The sequence below is a fragment of the Anomaloglossus baeobatrachus genome, chromosome 4 (assembly GCF_048569485.1).
Source record: "Anomaloglossus baeobatrachus isolate aAnoBae1 chromosome 4, aAnoBae1.hap1, whole genome shotgun sequence".
Lineage (NCBI taxonomy): Eukaryota > Metazoa > Chordata > Amphibia > Anura > Aromobatidae > Anomaloglossus > Anomaloglossus baeobatrachus.
In genome coordinates this window covers 50,409,948-50,433,635 of record NC_134356.1, presented here as the reverse complement: position 1 = coordinate 50,433,635, position 23,688 = coordinate 50,409,948, and the positions used below count along the sequence as shown (strand labels likewise).

Here is a 23,688-nt window from a genome sequence, read left to right as displayed (position 1 = left end):
TCTATCTATCTATCTATCTATCCCTCTATCTATCTATCTATCTATCTATCCCTCTATCTATCTATCCCTCTATCTATCTATCCCTCTATCTATCTATCTATCTATTATCTATCTATCTATCCCTCTATTTATTTATTTATCTATCTATCTATCTATCTATTGCAATGTAGTAACCCTATCTCTCCATGATGTTCACATGCTCCAATAGAAATTAAAGAAATGACTTCCCCCTTCCTACTATAGCACAGGGACACAACATACCTCCATAGTGCGCTGTGATTGTTCTCTTAAAGGGACCCCGTCACTTGATTGATGCTCTACAAACCTCGGGCAGCATGAATCAGAGCTTGGTTGCATTTTTGCAGTCGTTAATGTTTCTCTCAGAACCGTTACGGTTCATTTCTGCTTTTGATTACAGAACATATTTAGTAACCTCTGCGGTCTCATATTGTTGAAGCCACAATCCTGTAACGTTTCCCGGCAGTATTGTTCTTTATTTCTTGCTTACAACCATTGTAATCATAGACTGATGTCTGTGTTTTCTCTATTGGGTTTCCAGCGGTGATCCAAATGCTGGGAAATTTATGGGTCCTGAGAATAAGGGGCTGCAGCGCTGATTTACTTACCCGTGCACTTCACAAGTTCTTTTCCTGCAGAGCAGCGCTCCCGATCACCTTGATTAACCTGTGTAGCAGTTCTCTATAGTCAGCTAGAAAAATGCTTGGTAGGTGGTGGGCGAAACAAAATATTGCAAGATGGTCCCTGAGATAATTGAATTAATGAACCTCTGTGGACCCCAAAAGAGAATAACAAATAAAATAGTGAGAGGGGGGAAAATATGAATTTAACAAGGAATTTTCTGAAATAGTATTTTTCTCTGAACAGCTCCCTCAATTTTTCAATTATTGTCTATTTTTCACATTTGGAGATTATGGAATATTATGTCACTGGTGTTTCACAGTCATGTGGTTTCTGGCCACAGAAGGTCACAGTTTATGGCTGCAAAAATGCTTCCTGACTTTCTATTGTTCCTTCTGTCAATATTCATTGTAATAGGTAGGTTTTCTGCTGGATTCATCTCTCCCCTTTAGGACCCAGCAGGAGCTCGCCTTCTACCCAGCTGCTGATCATAAGTATTCTCTTGGTGCTTAAATACTCCCATCTTCCCTGGACTGGTGCTGGTGATATTTTTCAGTTCATTCAAGCTCTGGATGCAAGCAGGTGGCTTGCTCTCCTCTGTAGTATCATTGCTGAGGCTTTGCTGAACTTCTACCTGAGTCATCTGAGGTTAAGTAGTTCATGCATTTTCCCCTGTGTGTTCTCCTTGTGTCTTCCCTTAGTGTTTAGTGGGGTTGATGAAGAGATCATACTACCCATTTCATATTTAGGGTCCAGCGCTAGGGATATCTAGGGTCAGGTATCCAGCTCGGAACGTCTCTAGGGTGGTGAGGGACGTCAGGGACCAGCAGTTTTGGTCAGGAGTCACCATCTCCCCCTTCCTTAGACGCAGGAGTCCCCTTACCTTACCTTTTACCACTCGCTTGGTACTTTCCCGCACCTAATGACACATTACTAGGATATGTCATAATTCACTGATTAGTGAGGTCTAACTTTTTGGATCTGTGACGCCCTGGCAAAACCAGTAGGCCCCCGCATAACACTGTTCCCACACAGGGTTAAACCAGCCAACAAAATCCTAGTCACCCCCTCAGGGAAGGACAGAGACACCAGTGGGCGGGACCAGGCGGAAGGAAAATACCCCCCTAGGGGTCTGGAGAGCCCGGGGCGGGAAAACAGTCAGTGAAGTCTGGAGTTGAGTTTGGGAAGTCTGGGAGTTTGGAGGTGAAGCTGACAGATGCCAGGGTCGAAGCCCTGACACATTGGCTAGGTGGCAGACAGTGGTCAGTGCCAGCAGGAGATGGGAAGACTGCTGCCGGAGATCCGAGATGGACCGGGGCAGGGTTGTAGCCCGCCGGTACCAACACCGGAGAACCGACCCGGAAACCGTGCACAAAAGGGGGTACTTGGACCCTGAAGACAAGACCAGCAAAAACGGCCTAGCTAATTAACCAATTGAGGGCAGGATTTAAGGTCCTGTCTCAACCTAAGTCCCGAAAAGTAGACAACCACCCACAGAGAGGGATAGGGCATCCGCCAGGGCCCGGTAGATCCCACGGGTCAGCCGAACTGATGGGCATGGCTCCCAGCAAAAGTACCGGGAGCGGACTCCTGTGTTACACACCGGGATGTCCTCCACAGAAAACACAAAGTGCAGAGGAAAGGGGCATTGACCACCGGCCCGGCTGTGGGACCAGATACAGCCATCTGCGGCAACCGGCCACCATCACCTTGGTTTACCAAAGGACTTGTGTGATTTATTCTACTGTGAGTAAAATCCCCGATCTGACCGGGTGCGCCGGCCCCTGCCGTTATCATCCCCTGCACAGAGACATTGGGCCCCGGGGCAGGGCCGGCTCCAGGTTTTTGTGGGCCCCGGGCGGAAGAGTCCCAGTGGGCCCCATAAACACGCAGACACACACACATACACAGATACATACACGTACATATACATATTTAAAGACAAACTCACAAAAATACAACTAAACAGACAAATCTATACAGTCATATACACTGACATACATAGATACACATCATACATGCATACATACAGAGACACACACTGCTATGCTGCATACATACATATAGACAGACACACACATACTGCTCTGCTACATACATACATACATACAGACAGACATACACACACTGCTCTGCATGCATACATACATACATATAGACAGACACACACACACTGCTCTGCTACATACATACATATAGACACACACATACTGCTCTGCTGCATGCATACATACATACAGACACACACACACACACACACTGCTCTGCTGCAGACATACATATAGACAGACACACACACACACTGCTCTGCTGCAGACATACATATAGACACACACACACACACACACACACACACACTGCTCTGCTGCATACATACATACAGACAGACACACATATACTGCTCTGCTGCATGCATACATACATACAGACACATACTGCTCTGCTGCATACATATATATAGACAGACAGACACATACTGCTCTGCATGCATACAGACAGACACGCATACTGCTCTGCTGCATACATACATGCATACATACAGACACGCATACTGCTCTGCTGCATACATACATGCATACATACAGACACGTATACTGCTCTGCTGCATACATACATGCATACACGCATACTGCTTAGCATGCATACATACAGACACGCATACTGCTCTGCTGCATATATACATACATATAGACACACATACTGCTCTGCTGCATATATACATACATATAGACACGCATACTGCTCTGCTGCATATATACATACATATAGACACACATACTGCTCTGCTGCATATATACATACATATAGACACGCATACTGCTCTGCTGCATATATACATACATATAGACACACATACTGCTCTGCTGCATATATACATACATATAGACACGCATACTGCTCTGCTGCATATATACATACATATAGACACACATACTGCTCTGCTGCATATATACATACATATAGACACACATACTGCTCTGCTGCATGCATACATACATACAAACACACACCTTGCTCTGCGGGGCCCACACACGTGGCTATGCTATGCGGGGCCCACACATGCGGCTCCGGGGGCCACACACGCGGCTCTGCGGGGCCCACACAAGCGGCTCTGCGGGGCCCACACAAGCGGCTCTGCGGGGCCCACACACGCACGGGGGGACAGGGAGGGGCGGGGAGGGAGTGATGTCCCACATACTGATCAGGTCACGGTGCAGATGGCTGGGGCCCACACAGCGCTGGAGGGAAGCGATGTGCTGGGGGTCGCTGGCTGGCACTGTGACTCCTTCATCTGTTTCTGTGCGACCGAGCAGGACGCCGGGCGGTAGCTCCGCCCACAGATGATGCTCAATGCAGGAGAACACAGTGAACGCTGTGGTCTGCGGGCCTTAAAGGGCCGGCAGCCACAGTTTCCAGTGCCAAGGACTGCTGTCCCCGGAACTCGGCCCGGGGGCAGCAGAACTGACGAGGCCGAGTGGGCCCCCCCAGCTCTCCAGGGCCCCGGCATTTGCCCGGGTATGCCGCGTGCTGACGCCGGCCCTGCCCCGGGGAATCCATCCCTGCCCACGGAGGGGTTACCATCCAGCTGCTAGCACATCGCCCCCGGGAGTCCCACAGCAGCAGCGGTGGTGCTACATCTCACCACACACCGTGGGTGACGTCACAGACAGTTTTCAAAGACACCCGTACAAATACGCCCCTTTTTATTCGAAGTGTCCGGTAGCGTCCCTTGAGCCATACCGCAGATCCGGATCCGAGCAGCACGGCTGCTGGCGTGGGGGCGGCACAGATCCCCTCGCCTAATATCTAAAAATATATGTGTTTTTAGTATCAACATCATGTCAGAAATAAGATCCAATGATAGTATCAATATCCATGAGTCGATATAGTGAGCTCCTGATGGAGCTGATAAACACAACGAAAAGCACATCAAGGGTTATATACGATTTATACAATATACTTTATTCCTTACCTTGATTACCGGTTACTTCCACCCTTTATATTAGTGTTATTTACATCCTTTCTATAGCGTCTTATAGAATTCTTATCTATCAGTCTAGGTTTGTGTCACGCTCCCAGGATCCCGGCGCCGCCCGTCACTCACCGATCCGGTGCCCGGGCGCCCTGGCCACGGCTGCTGCCCCCGCGTCCTCCGTGCTCCCCGCCTATCGGCCCCGGCGTCCCGCTGCGGTCCGGGACTCTGGCACCCCTGCATCTCCTCTGCTCTCTCCCCTGCGTCCTGTGTTGATCTCCGGCGCTTGGGCCTCGCGCATGTGCACTAGGGTGCGGGCGCGCTCACTCACCTCTTCTTAAAGGGCCAGCGTCACTGAAACAGGATATGGCTGATTACAGGTACAAGGTATATAAGACTTCCTTTTGCTTGTGGGCGGTGCCTGTTCAACGTGTACTTGTAGTTTATCTCTTGCACTAGATGTTCAGGTCCCTCTGTGATTTCTACCCAGGTTAACCCTATCTCTGCCTACAGTGTCCGACGGCCAACCTGAGTGTGTCCAGCCTACTGCTTCCCAGGAGTTGCCCCGGTGACTATCAGCTGTGGATCCTGTCATCTTCCGCCAGCCTGTACCCGTCACCAGTTCTGGATTCCATCTGGCCACATCAGCCTGCACTCCTCGCTGGACCCGGACTCCGTCTGCTGTTTCCACTCGGCACCTGTACCCAGTTCCTGTCATCCGTCCTGCCCACGGCTACCGTTGGACTAGTCGCTATATGCCGTACGGACATCTGAAGGACACGAAACCCGAACTCGCTTGTGTCCCAGCTGCTGTGCATGTAGGCCCTCTGGGGAAGCCGCAAGACAGTCCCTGTATAGGGGTTCGCTCCTGGTTGTCTCTCTGGGGGAGTCCGGTGCACGGTCCCGTGGATCCACCTCTGGACTGAACGTTACAGTTTGTTGGTTATCTAGCACTTATCTCCTATTTTTATATGATTTTTTTTTTCCCCACATTCGCATGGCCATTTTTTTTCCCTGAGTATTTTTTCACTATTTTATGTACTATTTGTTACGTACAGAACTCATAATAAAATATATATATGTTTTATTCTACTGTTCTGCGTGCTATTACAGTCTTTCTTGTAGGTTGTTGCATGATTTAGTGATCGCCCACTGCTCCTTTGTAAATATGAGAACAAGCCGCTAGCTTCTTGCTAGTATGGAACTCACACCATTTCAGAATTTTGATAAAATTGTAAAAAAAAGTTATTAAATAATTTTTCAACTATCATATGTTGAACAAGTCAATTGGATAATTTCAGCAGATTTGTAAAACATGGTCAGTCGTGCCCAGTACAGAGTCTTCCTTTTTGGACAACCCCCTTTCCAAATGGGACATTTGGATATCCAGTTAAGAACCTTCTTATTTAAAGAAGACCCATTACCAGCTCAGAAGGCCAGTTTTTGTTCTTACCTTATTGCTGCAGCTCCTCTGAGAATTCTGTTTTTCGTTTTCTTAAAATCCGTCATACACTTCTACAGATATAGGCCTTCATATTTTGATCTAATTTTTATGATCTTTACAAGGATGCACTGCTTACAGAGTAATACTGCAGGGCCGACTAAAGACCCACCCCAGAGGATCATGTGAGCCACACTCTCTTAGCAAAAGCACTAAATAAAAAGAACCATATATTTGGAACTACAAAACACATACAGCTGCACTCTAAAATGCTAACAATGAATAAAGGAACTCTCGTATTGCATTAATGCTATAGGAATATTTGGAAAATTAGATCTTTAGCTTATGTATTGGCCAATGCATGTGAGCCCGGTCACTACGGCCAGGTATATCTCTATATATGGGGATCCTAACTTGAAATGCCTCTATCTGAGTTAAAAACCTAAATGTCTGGGCAGCTAGGCTCCAGCTATAGAGGAGAATGAACACCGCCTGGTTACAAGGTGGAGTGCTCAATCAGAAAGAAATGCACTACAAATATATCATTGTTAGCATTCTAGAGTGTAGCTGTATGTGTTTTGTTGTTATATTGTGTTTTCAGCTAGTACCTGTTCACACCTGTCTGATGTGCGGGTCAGTCTTTTCTTTTGATTGAGCACTCTGTCCTTTAACCAGGCTGTGTCCATCCTCCTTTATAGCTGGATCTTAACTGCACAGACATTTAGGTTTTTAACCCAGATAGAGGCATTTGAGTTAGGCGGGCTTTGCACGTTGCGACATCGCAAGCCGATGCTGCGATGTCGCACGCGATAGTCCCCGCCCCCGTCGCAGGTACGATATCTTGTGATAGCTGGCGTAGCGAAAATTATCGCTATGCCAGCTTCACATGCACTCACCTGCCCTGCGACCGTCGCTCTGGTCGGCGACCCGCCTCCTTCCTAAGGGGGCGGGTCGTGCGGCGTCATAGCGACGTCACACGGCAGGCGGCCAATAGCGGCGGAGGGGCGGAGATGAGCAGGATGTAAACATCCCGCCCACCTCCTTCCTTCCGTATAGCCGCTGGCGGCAGGTAAGGAGATGTTCCTCGCTCCTGCGACTTCACACACAGCGATGTGTGTTGCCGCAGGAACGATGAACTACATCGTACCTGTCGCGGCACCGGCATTATGGAAATGTCGGAGCCTGCACCGATGACGACGCTTTTGCGCTCGTTCATCGTATCATCTAGGATTTACACACTACGACATCGCAAGTGACGCCATGAAGTGATGTGCGTCACTTTCGATTTGACCCCACCGACATCGCACCTGCGATGTCGTAGTTTGCAAAGCCGCCCTTAGGGTCCCGGTATACAGTGTGTCCACCCATATCCTGTCCACCGCCATTCACTTGAGAACGGCGGCAGCTATAGGCATAGAAGTGGTGTCTAGGTATAGTAAAGTAGCCATGCACTACGCAATGAAACCACCTATAGCGCCACCTGGTGGAAAATAATGGCGTTAGCATTTTTTTATTTTAAAAACGGAACGAGATAGAGAAAAAAAGTGAATTACAAAGTTGCAGGGCATCATCAATTCAATATAAATCAACACCTTGCATACAGATATGCTATGATATGAAACCCCTAAGTAATATATTGGATCCCAAGCACTCAAATTAGGAGAAAGAGAATAAATGCAAAAAAGTGTTATTTTATTGGACTATTTGCAAAAAAGAAAACGCTACCACAATATAGCAAAAGCCGACGTTTCGGCCTATGTTAGGCCTTTTTCAAGGTTTTTGCCTATGAGAAATGATAGAAAGTGTATTACACACCACAAAGTCTCAGAAAAAAACAAAAATGTTTCACAAACATATATATGTACACACGCATATTTATATACAAGGTATTTACACGTATGTATAATGGGAGGGTGGATGGGACGAATTAGACGTCAAGGGATTGTACCATGTGGCGTTTGCTTTGCTTTGCAAGGGTACGTCACTGAATAGAATAAAAAGCAATTAATCAGCACCAAAACAGGGAAATGTCATAGTCATACAGTAACATACAACAAGCGCCAGTGAGTTCATATTAGATAGCTGTCCTAGGTCAAACCAGGAGGAGACACATGAATAGACAGCGAATCATGCTAATGTAGGGACACCATAGAGAGGGCTATATGCATCAGAGCAACAGCAGATTAAGGCATTACAGAGTACAAAAATTAAGGGTACATCAGAGCATAAATTCAGACAAGCATGTTATCATTGGCACATACCGGAGGCCAGGGAGGCCCAGAAGACAGGTGGAGGAAGAGAGAGGATGCCTGTGGAGAGAGATGGTGAGGCAATGGTAAATACAAGGACGTGCCTGGTGAAGTAGATCAGCAGTTGTGGGCTGGAGAGAGCAGAACGCATCTATTGCAAGTTACCTGGATAACACAAGGAGTGGGGACAGGGTCCCAGAGGTCTGTGATGGAGGCAGGAGGCATGTCGGTGTGGTGTATGGCGCGTATTTATAGGGGTTGTGAGCCACTTCCGGGTGTCCGGTACTGGGGCTACTGCGCCTGCGTGTATGACGTTGGTAGCCCACAACTGCTGATCTACTTCACCAGGCACGTCCTTGTATTTACCATTGCCTCACCATCTCTCTCCACAGGCATCCTCTCTCTTCCTCCACCTGTCTTCTGGGCCTCCCTGGCCTCCGGTATGTGCCAATGATAACATGCTTGTCTGAATTTATGCTCTGATGTACCCTTAATTTTTGTACTCTGTAATGCCTTAATCTGCTGTTGCTCTGATGCATATAGCCCTCTCTATGGTGTCCCTACATTAGCATGATTCGCTGTCTATTCATGTGTCTCCTCCTGGTTTGACCTAGGACAGCTATCTAATATGAACTCACTGGCGCTTGTTGTATGTTACTGTATGACTATGACATTTCCCTGTTTTGGTGCTGATTAGTTGCTTTTTATTCTATTCAGTGACGTACCCTTGCAAAGCAAAGCAAACGCCACATGGTACAATCCCTAATTCGTCCCATCCACCCTCCCATTATACGTACGTGTAAATACCTTGTATATAAATATGCGTGTGTACATATATATGTTTGTGAAACATTTTCGTTTTTTTCTGACACTTTGTGGTGTGTAATATACTTTCTATCATTTCTCATAGGCAAAAACCTTGAAAAAGGCCTAACATAGGCCGAAACGTCGGCTTTTGCTATATTGTGGTGGCGTTTTCTTTTTTGCAAATAGTCCAATAAAATAACACTTTTTTGCATTTATTCTCCTTGTCCTAATTTGAGTGCTTGGGATCCAATATATTACTTAGCGCTTTCTTTCCCTTAAGCACCTTCCTCCTTAGGCGGTTGAGCCCAGCTCTACCCATATTTTATGATATGAAACCCCTGACCCCCCCAAAACATTGAATGCTGGTTACGCATATGGCGATCATTTAACTTTGATGCTCAAAGTGGCCCCCATCAGCTGCAATGCACATCTGGCCTCTGGACAGCATACTGTATCTTGCTGCACATTGTGTAATATGGTAGGGGACACGTTTGCATAAGCATCTGTGATACGTCGTCGTAGGTCCTGCAATGTTGGTGGAGGGGTCGCATACACCTGCTGTTTGATGTGACCTCACAGAAAGAAGTCCAATGGGGTCAGGTCAGGTGAGCGTGGAGGCCACTCCACGCAGCCACCCTACCCAATGACTTGTAGGAAGGTCTCCATGAGGTATCGCTTCACGTCCGCAGCCTTGTGAGCTTTACACGTTCTAACCATAGCATTTCTGTATGCAAGGTGTCGATTCGTATTGAATTGATGATGCCCTACAACTTTGTAATCCACTTTTTTTCTCTATCTTGTTCCGTTTTCGAAATAAAAAATGCTAACTCCTTTGTTTTCCACCAGGTGGCACTATAGGTGGTTTCATTGCGTAGCGCATGGCTACTTTGCTATACCTAGACACCACTTCTATGCCTATAGCTACCGCCATTCTCAAGTTAATGGCGGTGGATAGGATATGGGTGGACACACTGTATAGAGATTACCTTGACACTGGTTACTGGGCTTATATGCATTGGCCAATACATATGTCTTTTTACAAATATTCCTATAGCAGTAATGCAATAACAGAGTTCACTTATTCATTCTTAGCACTCTAGAGTGCAGCTGTATGTATTTTTGTAGTTATATTGTGTTTTCAGCTGGCACTTGTTGGATGTGCAGAACAGTCTTTTTGATATATTTGTAGTGCATATCTCCATGTACTGCATGGATTTAAAAAAATAGCCATGTGGTGGCGCCAGTGGTAGTGAGGAGCAGAACAGCTGCAGCTATAATACAACTTGGCCCAGGGCTTGATAAAGCTAATTAATACCCCAGGTCCGGGCTGGGCCCCCCTCTTCATCAGGCCCATACATCATTAAAGCAGTAATGCCCTGATGGTGGCCCTGGTAGTATCCATTTATAAATCCTGGATGCACTGATAAGAGTTCATAGGTGTAAACAGGTCAGCAATTGCCCAGCGAAAGAGCAAAATGCTGCTCATTTTTCAAGTCATTGGATTCTTTATGGCGGTAAAAATATCCTTGTTCTCTGCAGCATATCGCACATGTGCTGCTGATAACATGCTACTGAAGTGGACAGATTGATCTTCTAGTGATTGTTCTGTGCCAGTTAATCTTCGTAATCTAGTGTAAACAGGTGGGGAAACAAGCCCCAAAAAACTTTAACATTGTTGATCGCACTTGTTTAACGGTCTGAACTCAGCGCATGTAAATGCCACCTAAACGAGGGAGTGTGATGGTGGAATATGTTAGCATTTAGGGCTCCTCTTTAATTTTTGCCCGCTTTGTCTATAACCGGCCCTGACGACTCGATTACACCACTGGGGATTTGAAGACATGGAAGATGCCAGCTCTAAACATGGAGGAGAGGGGGCTTTAAAAGCTAGTGTTTAGTTGGGTGCCAAAATGGGTCTATGGTGGTAGTGACATCAAACAGCTAATTGGCTATAACAGTTGCCTTCGAGTTGCCCCTTTTCTTTTTTTACGATTGCCAACATTTAGCCATGATTATCTTCAAATAGACTGGACAATCTCGTAAATGGAAAATCAATGTTGTTTCTCGTTTCGCCGGAAAATTCTTAAGCTGAAATATCCAGCTGATCAACACCAATAGGCTGTTTAATAATAAATAAATTGAGTTCCCATTGAAAGGTCATGTAGGTGGTGACTTCCCATTCATCGGCGAGGTTGGTTAGTGTAGGTAACCGCTTCTGTCAGCCGGTAATGGGACTCTTGTTTAACGATAAGCTGCATTCTCTTTCGTCTGGCTTGCCCTTCAGAGGATAATCATTCTAGGATGTCTTCACTTGAGAAGAGTTTTTACGATCCACTGGAGAGTAATTCAAGAAGTAAAGCTGATTTTTCTCTTTTTTTGTCTTAAAAAGTAAGACGCGCCTTTATTGAAATGAGATGTGTATTAGGATGTTTATTGACGGTTTCTGTGCAGCTTAGGAAGAATTTAAAGGATGAGCTCGGGAAAGAAAAATATCAAAATTTGAGAGTCAACAGTGGTTGATACCTTTTAACGGCTAACTGAAAAGATGGTAATAAATAGCAATCTTTCGAGACTACTCAGGATTAGAGATGAGCGGACCCATGGAAGTTTGGTTTGATGAGTTTGTGACGCCCCAGAGCTATGGGGTACTCGGTCCCGGGCCGTTTATGTACGGGGATGCTGTGTAACGGTTGTGTAAAGGCCAATGCCCGGTTCCTTGACCCTGGGGGTCACTTTTTAATGGGGAAAATGTACAGGGGAGATGAAAGAGTTTATATTGTAACGCCACTTGTGGGTTGCGGTTATGGTGATGGAGCCGCCGCGGCACAGTCTTTTACCACTGGGGCTGATGGTGGTGGCAGCCTGGATGGTAGGTCCTCCGCAAGTAGGGCCGGGCACCAGGGAGTGAATGGTGGAATCCGGCGCAGAAAGAAGGGAGACCAAATGATGGGGATGCAGTGCAACTTCTGTTTTTACTCACGGTATTGTTGAGTTCAGGCACTGAGGACGGCTGGTTCAGAACCCTGGTCCCTTTTGTCCCAGTGCCGGTGTGGTGACCTGGTAGTCTCTTTCCCCGGCACCTCTCACTGGTTGGTGGGTCCCTTACTGTCTGTTGGCAGTCTCACGTCCATACGGCGGGCAGTGTGAACCCTGTAAGGTCGGTGTTCTGTTCCAGTCCCTGGCTCAATCTTTACTGCTGGTGCCCCCAGATTCTTGGGTCAGTGAGGTCTGTGAAGGTCCCCTCACTGTGCAGGTATTTGTCAGGTTTCCTGAAGCTGTCGCCTGACCTAGGGCCCTGTGCCCCATCGGTGCTCTGGTTCGCTGTACCCTCCCTGGCAACCAGTCTCCTACACTACCTATGTCACTGCTACACGACCCCGTCTGGAGACAAATCCATCCTCTTCAACTGTCACTACCACCTCCCTACTGTCGAGTGTCTGTGTCTTTCCCCTTCCACTTGGTTGCCGTCTAGTGGACTGGCTCCATCCCTGGGTGGCCATCCATCAGGGTCCCGGACTAGTCAGTCATCCCTAATGGGGAGTGGGAAACTGGGGATGTTATGTTTTTAGGTGGTACCGGCACTGGTCTTCCAGGTCCCTGGGGGTAGGCCCTGCATCTTTGTCAGGATGCAGTACCTAGTAGTGCCCTGAGGGGTTCAGGAGCGCTACAAGTATATCTAGACTTTAGATAAAGTTTGATTTGGGACAGAAACTTGACCTGAACCCCAATGGAAGTCACTAATTGGGCAGTTCAGGTCTCCACCACATGCAGCCAGCCATAAACAGATCACTTCTAGGGGGCGGGTCGGTGGATTTTACCATTTTGTTAGTTTAGTGCACACTACATCCAATCACGCTGTTATTACCCACAGTGCGAGTCAATCAAACACTGCAAGTGGCTCACACTGGGCTGAGTACAGAGCGTACCCAAGCACAGTGATACCCGCACGATTGGTTGGCATATATAAAGCACCCGAACTCCGAACCAGAGCTCTTTTGTTGGGGGGTAAGCCTGTGTTTGGTACGAACACGAAATCCTGGGTTTGCTCTTCTCTACTCAAGACTCTTCATTAGGTATTACCATCTTTTCAGTTAGCCATTACAAAGTATCAACCACTGAGGACTCTCAAATTTAATGTTTTTCCATCTACTGGCTAACACGGTACAAAAATATATTTCGAAGGAAAAGCTCACACTCAATTTTCAGAAATATATGTATATTGACCAAATTACAACATGGGTATCTAACCTACTGACCTTGTTAAATCTATTGTGAATCTATAACTACTACATAGCATGCTTTGACCATGGTAGGTATTTCAAGAAGAAAGGGGGACAAAAAGCAGCATTGTCCTACCCTCACTTAAAAATCAAAAAGCAAGACACTATCAATCAAAACGGGAAAGCTGACTGTAATGCAAGCCACTACTTACGAGTAGTACAGATGAAAGAGTAGTCTGGAAAGCCGGGGTTGGTAACAGGAGGACACGTATGGACACAGAGTGAATTCAGGCGTAGTCAGATCATGATCAGGGGTCAGAATTCCAGGAAGACATAAAAAATTGTTTAAAAGAACTGAAGTCCTCAGTAGAGTTGAGCGCGGTTCGCGGTTCGAGGTTCTCCAGTTCGCGGCTCGAGTGATTTTGGGGGCTGTTCTAGATCGAACTAGAACTCGAGCTTTTTGCTAAAGCTCGATAGTTCTAGATACATTCGAGAACGGTTCTAGCAGCAAAAAGACAAGCTAATTACTAGCTGGCTTTCCGCTGTAATAGTGTAAGTCACTCTGTGACTCACACTATTATGAAATTTCAGCGTATAGTGTGCGGGAACAGCGCATTCAGATCACTGCTGTTTGGATAATGGCGATCGCCATTTTTTTTTTTTTCCTTGTCTTCCTTCCCTAAGCGCGCGCGTGTAGTGGGGCGGGCCAGCATGTCAGCCAATCCAAGACACACACACAGCTAAGTGTACTTTTAGCCAGAGAAGCAACGGCATGTGTGATAGGATGTCCATGTCACATGTCCATGCATTATAAACACGGACATTTTCCTCCAGCATGCCATTATCTGCCTTCTGCGTCTTGGTGTCAGTCACCGCTGGCGTAGCTCCTGTCTCCGATACTGCTGTGTACGCTCTACACACAGCGCTATACAGAATAGGGATAGAAGTTTCTATTAGTCCTTGTAAGGGCTAATACCAGCAGGGTCAGAGCCATAGGTGACAGTCAGGTCCGTGAAAACAGATTTTAATAGCTACACAAGATGACAGCGTCTGTGTAGCTAAGGTCAGGGATTTCCTCGCTGCATTTCCCCATTAGGAGGGATAGAAAGGGAGGCTTCCTTTCCTCTACCCAGACCCACAACCCTGCCACTGTACCCTCCTGCCCTTTGCACACTCAAACTCATTGTTACTAAGCCATTATACTAGCAAACACTGAGGAAACTTAATGGCATCCTAAAAGTGGCTGTTGGACTTCCATTAGTGTCCCACTGGTGCAAATCTATGTGCAGCACCTCTGCATTGCACACTCAAACTCATTGTTACTAAGCCATTATACTAGCAAACACTGAGTAAACTTAGTGGCATCCTAAAAGTGGCCGTTGGACTTCCATTAGTGTCCCACTGGTGCAAATCTATGTGCAGCACCTCTGCATTGCACACTCAAACTCATTGTTACTAAGCCATTATACTAGCAAACACTGAGGAAACTTAGTGGCATCCTAAAAGTGGCTGTTGGACTTCATTATTGTCCCACTAGTGCAAAGATATTTGCAGCATGTCTGCCTGCATTGCACACTCAAACTCATTGTTACTAAGCCATTATACTAGCAAACTATGCTGCCAGTTTAAGGGCCGTAGTTGCATTGTCAGGGATAGTTATTGTTGTTTATTCTGCTGTTAATAGACCACCGCTGCAATCTACACCACCTCTCAATTTTTACTACCACATTTTAAGTGCACAATCTTGTCGCAATCAAAATGAGTGGCAAAATGACAGGTGCTGGTGGAAAGGGGAAGAGGCGTGTTGGAAAAGGAAAAAAAGGGTTTGTCCGTGGGGAAGGTGGCAAAGCTCCATTAACATCTGCTGAAGATAGACCATCTTCCAGCAAAAGTAAGATGTCTACTACTTACCGTGGACAATCCGATGTGCTCCCTTTTTTACGGACACGAACAACTGGAACAAAGGTAGATGATGGCCAAAAAAGGAAAATGCTTGAATGGATCTCAAGTGGTCCAACAAGTGCCCTCTCCGCCACCTCAACTACCGCATCCAAAAAACACCAGTCCTCTGAGTTGTCATCCCAATCAAACTTGCTTTCTCCCAGCTCTGAAGTCTCCATCCGCCCTGCACAGTATGGTGGAACTGAGATGGTTGAGTCTGCAGAGCTGTTCAGTCACACTATAGCCTGGGAATCAGAGGTCTGCTCCCAAGCTACAGTGAGTACAGACCAGGGAATGGTCTGCAGTGATGCCCAGAACCTTTGTGACTCTGATTCAGGCCGTGAGGACCAAGTTTCTGAGCATAATGTTGACCCTTTGTCACAAACTGTAACACCTGTGGTTATAGACAATGAGGAACATACTGATGACGATGAGACGCAGATACCAGATTGGGATGACAACTTAAATATTCGGTCAGGGCAAGAAGAGGCTCGGTCTGAGGGTGAGGGGAGTGCAAACACAACAATTGATGAGGAAGTTCTAGATCCCACCTACTGTCAACCCCCAGTCAGGCCCTTGAGGAGGTCAACAGAGACGGTGGAGGAGGATGCAACTGACGACGAAGTTACCTTGCGCCTTCCTGGACAGAGTCGGAGTACTGGTAGCTTGTCTACAACTGCATCCTCAGCCACCACTCTGCCTCTGAGCACTAGTCGGGGTGGATCAGCAGGTCGCATGCCCTCTAAGCCTTGCCTAGCCTGGTCCTTTTTTGACATAGCAAAAGATCGCACAAATTATGTGATCTGTAAAATTTGTCGTGATTCTGTTAGTAGAGGGCAAAACCTCAGCAGTTGGACAACTTCTTCCATGAATCGTCACATGAATAAATATCATATGTCCCAGTGGGAAGCTCACCGTGCTGCAATGCGGCCTTACGGAGCGAACCATCCACCGCCTGCCCCTTCCAGTGCATCCGCGCGCTCTTCATCTTCTAGGACTGTGGGGACAGCTGTCACACCTGGTTTTCCACGCACAACTTCCACCATTGTAACCGCAACAGGCAGTTTGCTTGGTAGGTCGTCAGTTGGTTTGGAAGGGGAAACAAGTGCGTGTGTACAGCTCTCTCAGACATCGATAGCACCAACGTTGGATGAAGGCAACATCATGTCTATGCCTGCACTTTCCTCACAAACCTGCATTTTTCCAGGGACACCCTACTCAACACCGTCTACACACAGCAGCCAGATCTCTGTCCCTCAGATGTGGACAAATAAAAGGCCATTTCCTGCGACCTATGACAAAGCTAAGAGGTTGACTTTATCCCTCTGTAAGCTCTTGGCTACCGAAATGCTGCCTTTCCGCCTGGTGGACACACAGGATTTTAGAGACCTTATGTCTGTCGCTGTGCCCCAGTACCAGATGCCCAGTCGCCACTACTTCTCTAAGAAAGGTGTGCCCACGCTACACCAGCATGTCGCACACAACATCACCGCTTCCTTGAGAAACTCTGTGTGTGAACGGGTGCATTTCACCACCGATACTTGGACCAGTAAGCATGGACAGGGATGTTACATGTCGCTGACTGGGCACTGGGTAACTATGGTGATAGATGGTGAAGGGTCTGCTGCACAAGTCTTGCCGTCCCCACGACTTGTGTGTCAATCCTCTGTCTGTCCAAGTTCCGCCACTGCTTCTGCCTCCTCCACCTCATCTGGGTCCTCCACTTCCGCCCCAAGCCTGCCTGGTCAGGCCACCAGCGTTCTCACTGCGCAGAAGGAATCACGCACCCCTCATTACTATGCTGGCAGTAGAGCGCAACGGCATCAGGCGGTCTTTAGCTTGACATGTCTTGGAAATAGGAGTCACCCAGCGGCTGAGTTGTGGGCAGCTCTGGAGACTGAGTTTAATAAATGGTTGTCTCCACTCAACCTGCAGCCTGGTAAGGCCGTGTGCGACAATGCTGCAAACCTGGGTGCGGCCCTTCGCCTGGGCAAGGTGACACACGTGCCTTGTATGGCTCACATGTTGAACCTTGTTGTCCAGCAATTTTTAACACACTATCCCGGCCTAGATGGCCTTCTGACCAGAGCACGAAAACTGTCTGCTCACTTCCGCCGTTCAACCGCCGCAGCTGAGCGACTTGCATCGCTCCAGAAGTCTTTCGGCCTGCCGGTTCATCGCCTGAAATGCGATGTGCCGACACGCTGGAATTCGACTCTCCACATGTTACAGCGACTGTGGCAGCACCGCCGAGCCCTGGTGCAATACGTCATGACGTATAGCCTGGGCCAACGAGATGCAGATGTGGGGCTGATCACCCTGATGGAGTGGTCTCAGATCAAGGACCTATGCACCCTTCTGCACAGTTTCGACATGGCGACGAATATGTTTAGCGCTGACAATGCCATTATCAGCATGACAATTTCAGTCATTTACATGCTGGAGCACACGCTAAACACTATTCGGAGTCAGGGGGTCGGACAACAGGAAGGGGAGGAACTACAGGAGGATTCATATGCGCAAGACACAACAACATCACCAAGGTCCAGACGTTCATCATCACCAACGCGGCAGGCATGGGACCATGGGGGACAGGGATCAACAAGGGCACATGGTAGCAGGCGAAATGTTGAGGAAGGTGCAGGAGAACATGAAGAAATGGAGGACGAACTGTCCATGGACATGGAAGACTCAGCGGATGAGGGAGACCTTGGTCAAATTTCAGTTGAAAGAGGTTGGGGGGCAGATGTCAGAGGAAGAAAGAACGGTTAGCACCTCTATGCCACAAACACAGCGTGGACTTGGTCCTCATGGCTGCGCAAGACACATGAGCGCCTTCTTGCTGCACTACCTCCAACATGACCCTCGTATTGTCAAAATTAGAAGTGATGATGACTACTGGCTTGCCACACTATTAGATCCCCAGTACAAGTCCAAATTTTGTGACATAATTCCAGCCATAGAAAGGGACGCACGTATGGAGGAGTATCAGCAGAAGCTGTTACTCGATCTTAGCTCGGCTTTTCCACCAAACAACCGTGCAGGTGCAGGGAGTGATTCTCCCAGTTGTAACTTGCCAAACATGGGACGGTCTCGTCATCTTCAACAGTCTACCCGTACCAGTAGGACCGTATCTGGTGCTGGTAACAGCAATTTTATTGAATCTTTTCATAATTTTTTTAGACCCTCCTTTGCAAGGCCACCAGAGACAACAAGTCTAACACATAGTCAACGGCTGGTGTTACGGGGGGCTGTCTGATAACCTAAAGGAGTATCAGACAGTCAGGGTCCACCGTGCAAAGACTCTGCTGCAGACTATGGTAGAGTGCAATACCTCTGTTAACTCACAGAAGGATATAATAAGTAAGTAAAGCAATTCCTCCCTTACTTGGAGGGTGTGTGGAATGATCTCTGTTAATAATCACAGAGACAAAGGCAATGTGTGTGAAATGGCACCTACCTAGGTCCGCTCTTCTAGTGGTGCAAAAGAGACGAACAGCAGCGTAAGCCGCACAAAGCTCCTACCTGCGTTCGCTCCACTAGTGTGCGAGGACACGAACCACTAGATATGGCACCTGCCTAGGTCCGCTCTTCTAGTGGTGCAAAAGAGACGAACAGCAGCGTAAGCCGCACAAAGCTCCTACCTCTGTTCGCTCCCCTAGTGTGCGAGGATACGAACAACTGCCAGACGCAGTATAAGGAACGTTACCTTAGCGGCAACGTCCACCTACGAATCGAACCACAAGGCCCAGCCAGATCATGTGCCTCAGGCACCTGCCTATGTCCGCTCCCCTAAGAGGTAAGGATACGGACAGCAGCCGAAGCTGTAAGGTATAAGAACGCTACCCTGCCGGTAGCGCTCACCTAGCATAGACTGAGGAATGCCTAGAGGAACGCGCACAGAGCGTCTACTCTTATGCATGAACCAAGAGGACTGAGCGCCATGCGGAGTGTGTCAGGGTCTTATATAGACTCTGTGCCTCATCCAAGATGGAGGACACCAGAGCCAATCCGCTGCCAGAACGACAGGAGTGACGTCATGCTGGCCTATCACCGAGCAAGGCATCACAAGCACATGACCAGCGACCAATCGGCATAGAAGGTGTCAGAGACATGTGACCTCGTGTCAGCGATGATGTCACCCGCACAAGTGCAATGGCTCCAAGATAGGACTTAGTCTCCAGCGCTCGCACATGTGCAGTAGCAAAAAATCTGGACTTAGTCTCCAGTGCTCGCACATGTGCAGTAGTAAGAAATCTGGACTTAGTCTCCAGTGCTCGCAGCAACCGTAACAGCTGGAGAGGATGATACAGGAGTATCTCCAAATGAACATCGATGCCATGACTTTGCAAATGGAGCCTTGCTCATTTTGGGTTTCAAATCTTGAAAAATGGCCATAGCTCTCAATTTACGCCTTGGAGATTTTGTCGTGTCCAGCTGCCAGCGTTGTCTCTGAACGTGTCTTCAGTGCTGCTGGGTGTGTGCTGACAGATAAGCGCACGCGTCTGTCCAGTGACAATGTGGACAGACTAACGTTCATCAAAATGAACAAGTCATGGATCCACAAGGAATTTACTACCCCTGTGTCATCCTGGGGAGAGTAAATGCTTGTGGATTTGGAATGTGCTTGATGCAAATCAAAACATCCTGTTTACAATTAGGGCCCAAGTGCTGCCACTGATGGGGTGGGTGTCTGTGTGGCCCAATTTTTGGAAAAAAGGGAGACTCCGCTTGGAGTAACCCTTGCTTACATTGTTTTTAAAAATGATCCAAGATGAACAGAGCTGGGATCAGGAAAGACTTTGCTACCTACCCCGGTGTCATCCTGGGGACGGTTAAGTATGGCGTATTTTTGAATGTGCTTGATGCAAATCTAGCTGTGAAGTGTACAACTAGGGCACAACTGCTGCCACTGAATGGGTGGGTGTGTGTGGGGCCCAATTTTTGGAAAAAAAGGGAGACTCCGCTTGGAGTAACCCTTGCTTACATTGTTTTTAAAAATGATCCAAGATGCACAGAGCTGGGATCAGGAAAGACTTTGCTACCTACCCCGGTGTCATCCTGGGGACGGTTAAGGATGGCGTATTTTTGAATGTGCTGGATGCAAATCTAGCTGTGAAGTGTACAACTGGGGCACAAGTGCTGCCACTGAAGGGGTGGGTGTGTGTGTGGCCCAATTTTTGGAAAAAAGGGAGACTCCGCTTGTGTCTCCTCCTCTTTTTTCCTTGTCCAGCTCTTTTGTTTTCGCATGAGTATATGTCCTTGTCACTTTCCCATGTGTTTGTGTTGTGTTGTGAGTTGTTTGTCACCTTTTGGACACCTTTGAGGGTGTTTTCTAGGTTTTTTATGTGTTTGTGATTGCCTGCCATTGTTTCCTATGCGGTTCGAGTTCGGTTCGTCGAACGTTCGCCGAACCGAACTCGAATGAGTCGCCCGTTCGGCAAACCGAACTCGAGCCGAACCGCGACCGGTTCGCTCATCTCTAGTCCTCAGTGGTTGTTACCTTTTAATGGCTAACTAAAAAGATGAAGAAAAACAAAAAGCCAGCACTAAATGTGCACTTCAGCACTAAAAATTCCAAACTGTACTTATTATAAAAATTTTGAGATTTTTGGCAAAAAATTGCAATTTCTTGAGCTGCCTCGCCACGTCACGGCAAATCTCATTTGAGGCAGTCCTACACTAAAATATTTTTTATAAAATGTGCCATACGGCCTCACATATGAATAGTAGAACTGCTCTCAGCAGCACTCACCTGGTCTATTTCAATCCCGTACCCATGACTGAGTCATGGCTGTGGGCGGGACAGGTCCAAATGTGGCGCCCTGGACAAGCCAGGGGCCACAGATAACAACACACACACACCCCACCCCCAACAGTTTCACAGCAGACATCCCCAGTGAAACTTGATTCCTTTCCTCGGGCTCAGACTGACACACCAGGTGGGCGGAGTCAGGAGATGGAGACGCCCACCCAGGAGTTAGCTGGCCTGAGGCAGGAAACAAGCCCAGACAAGTCTAGGAGAGGAAGAGAGAGGAGGTCTGCAGAGAGGCAGACGCAGACTGGGGCCTAGGATTGGAGCCTAGGGCCCTCGTGCAGCAGAGAGTGAAGCAGATGGTAGTGGCCGTCTGCAGGGAGCCGGGGAGACAGTTGATGGAACCGTAGGTAGCCGGGGCTGGGCGGTGGCCCACCGGTACTGAATCAGGGAGCCAGCTGGAAGCCGGAGCGCAGGAGGAGTGTACGGAAGGTGCAGGAAAGGACTTACATTACCAACCTGGGGTCAGGGGAAAAACACTGCAGCGTCTGTGGGACCCGTCCATCTAGCCGAGTGTTTTATCAAGAACTGTGTCCTGATTTCTGGCTGAGTGAGTACCACCGTGCCGTGCGGCACAGTGCTGCCCCTGCGACCCTGCACCTCACCAGGCCCCGCACCCGGCCTGCCATCCATCCCTACCCCATCACCGGGCCCCGGGACAACCAACCCCCTACCCACGGAGGGGAGAAATAACAACAAAGCTGCTCCCTGTCACCGCTCCCGGGATCCCCATACAGAGCAGCGGTGGTGTCCACACAATCACCACAACCGTGGGTGGCGTCACGGACAATCTCGCTTACCAAATCCCCTTTTACTGTGGAGTCTGGGATCACAGACCGGGTCACGCCACCATGATCCCCACAGAAGTGACCCCGTGGTCCGGATCTGAGTACCCCTGGTCCCCGGGCGACACATTTGGCGTCACGAACAGGATCCTACCGCTCTGCCGTTTGGTAGAGGTGCGCCTTGTTACCGCCGGAGGTGTCCGGCCGAACGTTTTGCAAAGCCGCCATCTTGGGCGCGAAAAACCTCCCGCTCGAGCGTCATCCCCGAGCAGGAAAGGCGCGAAAGTGGAGCCCCGCCCCCTGAAGAAGGAAGTGCCAAAAAGAGACTAAGGGGGACGGGATGGCGTCCGGCCGCATGTGAACTGCGGCTGTGGAAGCAGGGACGCCAGGACTCTGCCAGTGTTTGGTTCCTGGAACACCGCTGCACAAGATGTCCCGTCCGTCCGGCACCGCTGAAACCTCGGTGCCCGTGCCCGCGGCCAATGCCCCGACCGACCCGTTACCCCTGTCACTGGTAGCGGAGCTCGCAGCGTCTGTGAGGGAGGACCCAGGCCTTACTATCGTCACTGCCCTGCCACCGGTCCCGGCTTCCATCCCAGCCGCACCGCCAATGACGACGGCCCCGGCAGCCCGCCCGGCCGCGACAGAGATGACGACGGCTCCGGCAGTCCGCCCGGCCGCAACGGCAGCGAAGCACCCATCCCGTTAACTATCTGGGCAGCCTGGTTCTGGACTGGGGTCAAGGGGTGCTGCCCATTTCTTAGGGGCAGCATCAGGGCCAGGTTGTTTGGGTGGGTGACTGAAGGACCCGTTCCACTGTTATTATTAAAAGTGTTTGATTACTGTTGCAACGTTAAAGAAATGTGCATCCCGTTGTGGGAAGATTGAAAATGCTTGTGTTTAATGTTTTAATCTTTTGCAGTTAAAAAAAAAGAAAAATAAAACCGGTGATGGACGGGCAGCCCGCGGACGGTCTGCATTTTGCTAAAGGGGAATGTGGCGCCCTGGAGAAGCCAGGGGCCACAGATAACAACACACACACACCCCACCCCCAGCAGTTTCACAGCAGACATCCCCAGTGAAACTTGATTCCTTTCCTCGGGCTCAGACTGACACACCAGGTGGGCGGAGTCAGGAGATGGAGACGCCCACCCAGGAGTTAGCTGGCCTGAGGCAGGAAAAAAGCCCAGAAAAGTCTAGGAGAGGAAGAGAGAGGAGGTCTGCAGAGAGGCAGACGCAGACTGGGGCCTAGGATTGGAGCCTAGGGCCCTCGTGCAGCAGAGAGTGAAGCAGACGGTAGTGGCCGTCTGCAGGGAGCCGGGGAGACAGTTGATGGAACCGTAGGTAGCCGGGGCTGGGCGTGGCCCACCGGTACTGAATCAGGGAGCCAGCTGGAAGCCGGTGCGCAGGCGGAGTGTACGGAAGGTGCAGGAAAGGACTTACATTACCAACCTGGGGTCAGGGGAAAAACACTGCAGCGTCTGTGGGACCCGTCCATCTAGCCGAGTGTTTTATCAAGAACTGTGTCCTGATTTCTGGCTGAGTGAGTACCACCATGCCGTGCGGCACAGCGCTGCCCCTGCGACCCTGCACCTCACCAGGCCCCGCACCCGGCCTGCCATCCATCCCTACCCCATCACCGGGCCCCGGGACAACCAACCCCCTACCCACGGAGGGGAGAAATAACAACAAAGCTGCTCCCTGTCACCGCTCCCGGGATCCCCATACAGAGCAGCGGTGGTGTCCACACAATCACCACAACCGTGGGTGGCGTCACGGACAATCTCCCTTACCAAATCCCCTTTTACTGTGGAGTCT

General features: G+C 48.9%; 1 long non-coding RNA gene across 1 annotated transcript in view; it reads left to right on the top strand.

The window, feature by feature from the left end:
• LOC142301196 (uncharacterized) overlaps window positions 1-5,704 on the top strand; it is a 43,191-nt gene extending 37,487 nt beyond the window's left edge. Inside the window, exon 2 of the long non-coding RNA XR_012752708.1 lies at window positions 5,126-5,704. This is a non-coding gene — a long non-coding RNA (uncharacterized LOC142301196). The remainder of the gene's footprint in view (window positions 1-5,125) is intronic.
• The last annotated feature ends 17,984 nt before the right edge of the window (window positions 5,705-23,688 follow it).